The 9,882-nt window shown below is 34.7% G+C and overlaps 1 long non-coding RNA gene across 1 annotated transcript; it reads left to right on the forward strand.

The window, feature by feature from the left end:
• Positions 1 to 6,847: 6,847 nt before the first annotated feature.
• LOC141404325 (uncharacterized) lies at positions 6,848 to 7,670 on the forward strand. Its single transcript, XR_012412990.1, has 3 exons — positions 6,848 to 6,895; positions 6,959 to 7,007; positions 7,069 to 7,670. It is a non-coding gene; the product is annotated as an uncharacterized lncRNA (long non-coding RNA).
• The last annotated feature ends 2,212 nt before the right edge of the window (positions 7,671 to 9,882 follow it).

The following is a 9,882-nucleotide window of genomic DNA, read 5'->3' on the forward strand; positions in this document are numbered from 1 at the left end:
GAAATTTTTTGTGGGAGGTACCGGATGGAGTGGACAAATTTAGTCGATATTTTAACCTGATCTATATCTAGCAGATATATTATTAGGATGTGTACAGTATGGACCAATTCGGCCACTCCCTTCAAGAGTTACCGTATGAACAAATTTTCCGAACATTTTTGAACTTTTGTGGGGGAGGAACTTAAACTATGTTTGGACAAAATATTACAAAGGCCAAATTTTGGGCCGAATCGGCAGATCCGACCGAGAGTTATCTTGCGCTCCAACCACCTCACTCGGTGTCATACAATTTTTTGAAACTTTCAGGCTATTTTCTCAGGAAGTATGGACTTGTCCCTAATGAAACTTCTACCCTCGTATGGAGGGCAGTCAATACAAGTTGCTAAAACAAAAATCAGAGCGATTCGAGAGATGGCTCTAAACTGAACTTTTCCGAAATTTTGTGTGGGAGGTACCCGAAGGAGTGAACCGATTGAAACATTATCTAAGTCTGGTTTATATTGAAACATTATCTAAGTCTGGTAGAAATTTCACGATGAGCAAAGTATGGACCAAATAGGTTAAACCCTTCAAGAGTTATCGTGCGCACAAATTTTGCGGACATTTTCGAACTTTTGTGGGGGAGGTACCGGAAGGAGTGAACCGATATAACCCACCTTCGAACTTAAACTAAGTTTGGACAAAATATGTTTGACCAAATCGGTTCATCCGTTCGAGAGTTATCGTGCGCACCAGCCAGACAGACAGACGGACGGACATTGCTAAATCGACTCCAAATTGTCTGAAACACATTTCGTCCAAACATACTTGGGGTCTAAAACCATTATTTCGATGAGGCACATTTTACCCGTATGAAAATGTATATACCCTCGTTAGCATAAATGCTGAGGGTTTAGGACCACCTCTCGAATCTCTTTGATTTTTGTTGTAGCAAATTGTATTCACTGCCCCCTATACGACGGTATAAGTTAAGGGCAAGTCCATACTTCCTAAGAAAAGGTTTCAAGGTGGACTATATTTGTCCACTCCTTCGGGTACCTCCCACACAAAATTTCTGATAAGTTCACTTTAAGACCTGCTCTCGAATCAAGTTGAATTTTCTGCCTCAATTACGACGGTAAAAGTTTTTTCAGAGGCAAGTCCATATTTCTTTAGAAAACAGCCCGAAAGGGGTAAAAATCCCTATGGCACCATATGTAGTAGCTGGAAAGCACGATATTTCCCGAACCGATGAACCAATTTGGTCCAAACTTTGGATCTCTTAATATTTTGTCAAATTTAGTTTAACTTCTAAAATGGTCCATATAGGTCCTCTTCTTAGGGTACCTCTCCCATAAAAGTTCAAAGTTTGTGCCTAAGTGCAGTTAAAGCCCTGTCCCATGATCGTTTGTAAATATATACCGATGACGTTCGTTATGGTCCTGTTTGGAACGATATTATTTTTTCCATGGACAAGTCCATGCTTCCTAGCATACTGGTCTAAAATTTATACGATGGCCCACTGAAATGACTAGCGGTCGCGATATCTGTGGAAAAGATATGACTCTCTAAATAAGATCCACTTCCATAATGGACTATGCCGGTCCATTCCTCCTAGTACCTTCTCCGCAACACTTTTTAACTTTTATCCTAATCAATATTTTTGTCGGCAAGTTCAAATGTCCAAAAAGGGCCACAAAAATCTGAAAAGATCCCAGACATAGGCTGAGGGTATATCTCTGTCGGCAAAGCCGACTGATACTTTTTTACTTGTTCAAATATTTTTTACTACATAATGATTGTGAAAAAATATTTTTTCAAACAAAAAATTATTTTTTTGACCGAAATATGTGCTTATTTTGGCTGTAAAATCGAAAATATAATACCAACCTGTATGATTTTAGTCTCATTTGATTTGCATTGAAGTTTTGATCCACAACAAATTTTCATGTAATCTTATGACCGCTAATTGGACTTTAATTTTGAAAAATGTTGACTTAAATTCAATAATTTATCAATTTTATGTACATTCGACGAATTCTGAGTAACACTTTACATGTATTATGCAATCTACTAGCTGAATTCACTTCGAGAGAACTTTTTAGTAACACTTGTGCTCATTAAAATAATTAGTGTTTTTATAATATTTTTTTCTTAAAAGAGGAAATAAAATCGGCGTTACTTTTGTCCGCAACAACCAAAAATTGGCTAGCGAGCAGAATTGGGAATTTTTTCTGAACATATGTACCGAAAATCTTTGATGTAGCGCGAAAAAAATTAACCTTTTTTGAAATGGAATCTATATATATAAAGTAGAAAAATGTTTGTATGTTTGTTTGTTTGTTTGTTTGTTTGAAATTTATAGACTCAAAAACCGCTGAACCGATCTTGCTGAAATTTTCAGGGTATATTACTACATCGCCTGAAAGTAACATAGGCTATAAAAAGTTTCGAAATTCCGCTCTGATCCGGAGATATAGCATCAGAATCGGAGGTACCTCCAAAAAATTTAAACTTTGTATGCAAATATCTATATAGCGGTTACAGATACAGACTCCAAATTTGAAATGTGTAATGGATTTTAGCCTAAAAATAAATGTGCCAAAATATATCGAAATCGGTCCAGATTTGGATATAGCTCCCATATATATTTTCGTCCGATTTCAAGTATTTGATGTACCAAACACGCTATATATGTACGATTTCCATGAAATTTGGAATGTGTGACTAAATTTGTTGCAGAAATGAGTATGCCAAATTATGTTGAAATCGGTTTAGATTTGGATATAGCTCCTATATATATTTTCGGCCGATTTCATGTATTTGATGCACCCAACCCACTATGTATGTCCAATTTCAATGAAATTTGGAATGTGTGACTAAATTTGTTGTAGAAATGAGTATGCCGAATTATGTTGAAATCGGCCCGGATTTGGATATAGCTCCCATATATATTTTCGTCCGATTTCAAGTATTTGATGTACCAAACACGCTATATATGTCCGATTTCCATGAAATTTGGAATGTGTGACTAAATTTGTTGCAGAAATGAGTATGCCAAATTATGTTGAAATCGGTTTAGATTTGGATATAGCTCCTATATATATTTTCGGCCGATTTCATGTATTTGATGCACCCAACCCACTATGTATGTCCAATTTCAATGAAATTTGGAATGTGTGACTAAATTTGTTGTAGAAATGAGTATGCCGAATTATGTTGAAATCGGCCCGGATTTGGATATAGCTCCCATATATATTTTCGTCCGATTTCAAGTATTTGATGTACCAAACACGCTATATATGTCCGATTTCCATGAAATTTGGAATGTGTGACTAAATTTGTTGCAGAAATGAGTATGCCAAATTATGTTGAAATCGGTTTAGATTTGTATGTAGCTCCTATATATATTTTCGGCCGATTTCATGTATTTGATGCACCCAACCCACTATGTATGTCCAATTTCAATGAAATTTGGAAGTTGTGACTAAATTTGTTGTAGAAATGAGTATGCCGAATTATGTTGAAATCGGTTTAGATTTGGATATAGCTCCTATATATATTTTCGGCCGATTTCATGTATTTGATGCACCCAACCCACTATGTATGTCCAATTTCAATGAAATTTGGAATGTATGACTAAATTTGTTGTAGAAATGAGTATGCCGAATTATGTTGAAATCGGTCCAGATTTGGATATAGCTCCCATATATATTTTCGTCCGATTTCAAGTATTTGATGTACCAAACACGCTATATATGTCCGATTTCCATGAAATTTGGAATGTGTGACTAAATTTGTTGCAGAAATGAGTATGCCAAATTATGTTGAAATCGGTTTAGATTTGGATATAGCTCCTATATATATTTTCGGCCGATTTCATGTATTTGATGCACCCAACCCACTATGTATGTCCAATTTCAATGAAATTTGGAAATTGTGACTAAATTTGTTGTAGAAATGAGTATGCCGAATTATGTTGAAATCGGTTCAGATTTGGATATAGCTCCTATATATATTTTCGGCCGATTTCATGTATTTGATGCACCCAACCCACTATGTATGTCCAATTTCAATGATGGATATAGCTCCTATATATATTTTCGGCCGATTTCATGTATTTGATGCACCCAACCCACTTTGTATGTCCAATTTCAATGAAATTTGGAATGTGTGGCTAAATTTTTTTGCAGAAATGAGCATGCCAAATTATGTTGAAATTGGTTCAGATTTGGATATAGCTCCTATATATATTTTCGGCCGATTTCATGTATTTGATGCCCCAAACACGCTATGTATGTCCAATGTGTAACTAAATTTGGAGTAGAAATAAGTATTGAAATCGGTGTTGATTTGGCTATAGCTCCCATATTTATTACAATGAAATTTGTGCGGTATCTACGAGTATATCTATAACGGAGGAAAATGTTTGTACGTTTGTTTGAAGATTATGGACTCAAAAACCGCCAAACCGATCTTCCTGAAACTTTCAGAGTATATTACCACATGGCCTGAAAGTGTCACAGGCTATATAAATCTTAAAAATTCCGCCCCGATCTGGAGGATCGGAAGTACATCCAAAAACTGTACACTTTGTATGCTGATATCTAACGAACGATTATCGATACAGTCTTCAAATTTGGTACGTGTGACGGAATTTGGTCTAAAAATAAATTTGCCAAAGTAGTTTGAAATCGGCTCAGATTTGGATATATATTTTCGGCCGATTTAATGCATTTGATGCATAAAACACGTTTTGTATGCCCAATTCCAATGAAATTTGGAATGTGTGACGGAATTTATTGCAGAAATAAATGTTCCAAACTATTTTGAAATCGGTTCAGATTGGGATATAGCTCCCATATATATTTTCGGCCGATTTCATGTATTTTCTACACCAAACACGTCATGTATGTTCAATTTTGACGAAATTTGGAATCTTTGATGGAATTGATCCTAGAAATTAGTTTGCCAAATTATATTGAAATCGGATCAGATTTGGATATACCTCCAATATATATTTTTGGCCGATTTCATGTATTTTATGCAATAAACACCTTATGTTTGTCCAATTTCAATGAAATTTGAAATATGTGGCGGAAATTGATCTACAAAAAAATTTGTGAAATTATATTGAAATCGGTTCAGATTTACATATAGCTCCCATATATATTTTCGGCCGATTTAATGTATTTGATGCACCAAACACGCTATGTAAGCCCATTTCAATGAAATTTGGAATATGTGGCGGGAATTGGTCTACAAAGCAAATTGGTAAATTATATTGAAAGAATTTCACTCAATAGAATTTCAGGAAATTCACGAACGTACAAATCCATTGATACTGTGGCAACTGAAGACGACGCGGTTAACTATCCAGTTGAATTCCTAAGTTAGTTGGATCTTAAGGCTTTCCACCACATAATTTAGTGCTAAAAGTTGGTGTTCCTATTATTTTATTAAGAAACATAGACCCACCTCGCATTTGCAATGGTACAAGGTTAACAGTAAAAAAACTACATAACTATTTAATTGAGGCAACGATTATTACTGGGAAATATATAGGTTCAGATGTACTTCTACCTCGAATCCCTCTAATAGCAACAGAAACGCCCTTCAATTTTAAAAGATTGCAGTTTCCTGTACGTTTGGTATTTGCAATGACTATAAATAAATCCCAAGGACAGACTCTTCGTATATGCGGCCTAAATTTAGCATGTTCTTGCTTTTCTCATGGTCAGCTCTACGTTGCATGTTCACGTGTTGGTAGACCGGCCGATTTGTTTGTTTACGCTCCTGAAGGAAAAACAAAAAACATTGTATATCCTAAAGCATTACAATAAATACTTTACTTTAAATTTTTGAATTTGATTTCTTTCCGATTTCAAAAAATCCGTAAAATTTCAAATGCATATCAATCTAAAGGGGTAGCGAAGCGCACCGGGTTCAGCTAGTATGAAATAATTAGCAATATTTGTGATAGAAATGAGTTAGAGAATCGCACTACAGAGTAAAATTCTAAGTCGATATAACCATGTCCGTCTGTCCGTCCGTCCCTCTGTTGAAATCAAGATACAGCTCGCAATTTTTAAGATAGAGTTTTGTAATTTGGTATAGAAGTTTCTGTTACTCCTAGGATGTTTGGTATTGCAAACGGACTATATCGGTCCACATTTTTATATAGGCCCATAGAAGGGTACCACCCGATTTTCGGTATTTTGTTGGTTTTAGCTTCATTATCACACCGAAATGGCTGAAAGTAGGTACTTAGTCTGCGTTGGGGGTTTAAAAATTTTCCGCATAATTTTGTCGGTACACAGAAAAAAAAGCCACCCTGAAAATTTTAATTAAAAGCTTTATCACCATATTTTTGTCGAATGGTGATAAAATATTACGAATATACAGGGAAAATGTTTATCAAACATGAAAATGTTACTAGAAAGCGATCGATAAACGATTTCAAACAAAAAATTTATTGAAATTTGTTCATGGTTATTAATGAATTTCTGTTGTTAAAATGGGTTTCAACGTTTGTCGCATGTTCTCGCTCTCAAGAGCGAGAGAAAAAAACTTTTTTACGGCATAGAGAGAGAGAGAGCGAGCTACAACAATGTGCTGTGTGTTTTCATGAGGTGTGAGTGTCGTTGCTATGTTTATGGGCATTTTTGCGGAATGGAGGAATGATGCGTTTGTTTGGCATTTGGTTTGTTTATCTATTTGTGCTCGGGTGAAGGCTTGTATGTATACAATAAGTTTTTTACTGTTTTTTATGAACCTAACAAACGAAGAGGGAAGGGAAGATAATATTTTTTTACCGCCAGTTTGGTTAACTTTGGCAGTCTCTTTAAAGCAGTAGTTGTGTGTGGATCGGTAGCGCAGAAATAAATCAGTGGTTCTGTGTTTTCTTAAAGTAAAGGTGACTTTCAAGTAAATTAAATTCCCAATACATTTTATAATTGAATTCACGTATCTTAAAAAGGAGAATAAGAATATTTTATTGGACAAAGAAGCAACCGCATGTGATATTGGTAATAACGTCAATACATTTTATATATTTGAAATATGTATGTAATATATTTGTAATTACAGATATCCATTTTCCGCTGATGAATTTCAATGTGGCAGAAGAATGTGTTTTATTTCACAACTAACGAGAAGCGTTCAACGATGTTCCCTGTATTTTATATTTAAAAGGGATTTTTTTTTGTTTTCTTTTATTAAAATTGAAGTGTGGCACCAAATAATTATTTACTTCTGTTATTTATTATTCCATACCGTTTTTCTTTCTTTCATCTGTTATTTCTTGTATGTATATGTTATTTTTATGTATGTACTAGCTGAACCCGGTGCGCTTCGCTACCCCTTTAGATTGATATGCATTTGAAATTTTACGGATTTTTTGAAATCGGAAAGAAATCAAATTCAAAAATTTAAAGTAAAGTATTTATTGTAATGCTTTAGGATATACAATGTTTTTTGTTTTTCCTTCAGGAGCGTAAACAAACAAATCGGCCGGTCTACCAACACGTGAACATGCAACGTAGAGCTGACCATGAGAAAAGCAAGAACATGCTAAATTTAGGCCGCATATACGAAGAGTCTGTCCTTGGGATTTATTTATAGTCATTGCAAATACCAAACGTACAGGAAACTGCAATCTTTTAAAATTGAAGGGCGTTTCTGTTGCTATTAGAGGGATTCGAGGTAGAAGTACATCTGAACCTATATATTTCCCAGTAATAATCGTTGCCTCAATTAAATAGTTATGTAGTTTTTTTACTGTTAACCTTGTACCATTGCAAATGCGAGGTGGGTCTATGTTTCTTAATAAAATAATAGGAACACCAACTTTTAGCACTAAATTATGTGGTGGAAAGCCTTAAGATCCAACTAACTTAGGAATTCAACTGGATAGTTAACCGCGTCGTCTTCAGTTGCCACAGTATCAATGGATTTGTACGTTCGTGAATTTCCTGAAATTCTATTGAGTGAAATTCTTTCAATATAATTTACCAATTTGCTTTGTAGACCAATTCCCGCCACATATTCCAAATTTCATTGAAATGGGCTTACATAGCGTGTTTGGTGCATCAAATACATTAAATCGGCCGAAAATATATATGGGAGCTATATGTAAATCTGAACCGATTTCAATATAATTTCACAAATTTTTTTGTAGATCAATTTCCGCCACATATTTCAAATTTCATTGAAATTGGACAAACATAAGGTGTTTATTGCATAAAATACATGAAATCGGCCAAAAATATATATTGGAGGTATATCCAAATCTGATCCGATTTCAATATAATTTGGCAAACTAATTTCTAGGATCAATTCCATCAAAGATTCCAAATTTCGTCAAAATTGAACATACATGACGTGTTTGGTGTAGAAAATACATGAAATCGGCCGAAAATATATATGGGAGCTATATCCCAATCTGAACCGATTTCAAAATAGTTTGGAACATTTATTTCTGCAATAAATTCCGTCACACATTCCAAATTTCATTGGAATTGGGCATACAAAACGTGTTTTATGCATCAAATGCATTAAATCGGCCGAAAATATATATCCAAATCTGAGCCGATTTCAAACTACTTTGGCAAATTTATTTTTAGACCAAATTCCGTCACACGTACCAAATTTGAAGACTGTATCGATAATCGTTCGTTAGATATCAGCATACAAAGTGTACAGTTTTTGGATGTACTTCCGATCCTCCAGATCGGGGCGGAATTTTTAAGATTTATATAGCCTGTGACACTTTCAGGCCATGTGGTAATATACTCTGAAAGTTTCAGGAAGATCGGTTTGGCGGTTTTTGAGTCCATAATCTTCAAACAAACGTACAAACATTTTCCTCCGTTATAGATATACTCGTAGATACCGCACAAATTTCATTGTAATAAATATGGGAGCTATAGCCAAATCAACACCGATTTCAATACTTATTTCTACTCCAAATTTAGTTACACATTGGACATACATAGCGTGTTTGGGGCATCAAATACATGAAATCGGCCGAAAATATATATAGGAGCTATATCCAAATCTGAACCAATTTCAACATAATTTGGCATGCTCATTTCTGCAAAAAAATTTAGCCACACATTCCAAATTTCATTGAAATTGGACATACAAAGTGGGTTGGGTGCATCAAATACATGAAATCGGCCGAAAATATATATAGGAGCTATATCCATCATTGAAATTGGACATACATAGTGGGTTGGGTGCATCAAATACATGAAATCGGCCGAAAATATATATAGGAGCTATATCCAAATCTGAACCGATTTCAACATAATTCGGCATACTCATTTCTACAACAAATTTAGTCACAATTTCCAAATTTCATTGAAATTGGACATACATAGTGGGTTGGGTGCATCAAATACATGAAATCGGCCGAAAATATATATAGGAGCTATATCCAAATCTAAACCGATTTCAACATAATTTGGCATACTCATTTCTGCAACAAATTTAGTCACACATTCCAAATTTCATGGAAATCGGACATATATAGCGTGTTTGGTACATCAAATACTTGAAATCGGACGAAAATATATATGGGAGCTATATCCAAATCTGGACCGATTTCAACATAATTCGGCATACTCATTTCTACAACAAATTTAGTCATACATTCCAAATTTCATTGAAATTGGACATACATAGTGGGTTGGGTGCATCAAATACATGAAATCGGCCGAAAATATATATAGGAGCTATATCCAAATCTAAACCGATTTCAACATAATTCGGCATACTCATTTCTACAACAAATTTAGTCACAACTTCCAAATTTCATTGAAATTGGACATACATAGTGGGTTGGGTGCATCAAATACATGAAATCGGCCGAAAATATATATAGGAGCTACATACAAATCT

This window comes from Musca autumnalis, unplaced genomic scaffold (assembly GCF_047663935.1).
Source record: "Musca autumnalis isolate F117 unplaced genomic scaffold, ASM4766393v1 scaffold_4, whole genome shotgun sequence".
NCBI lineage: Eukaryota > Metazoa > Arthropoda > Insecta > Diptera > Muscidae > Musca > Musca autumnalis.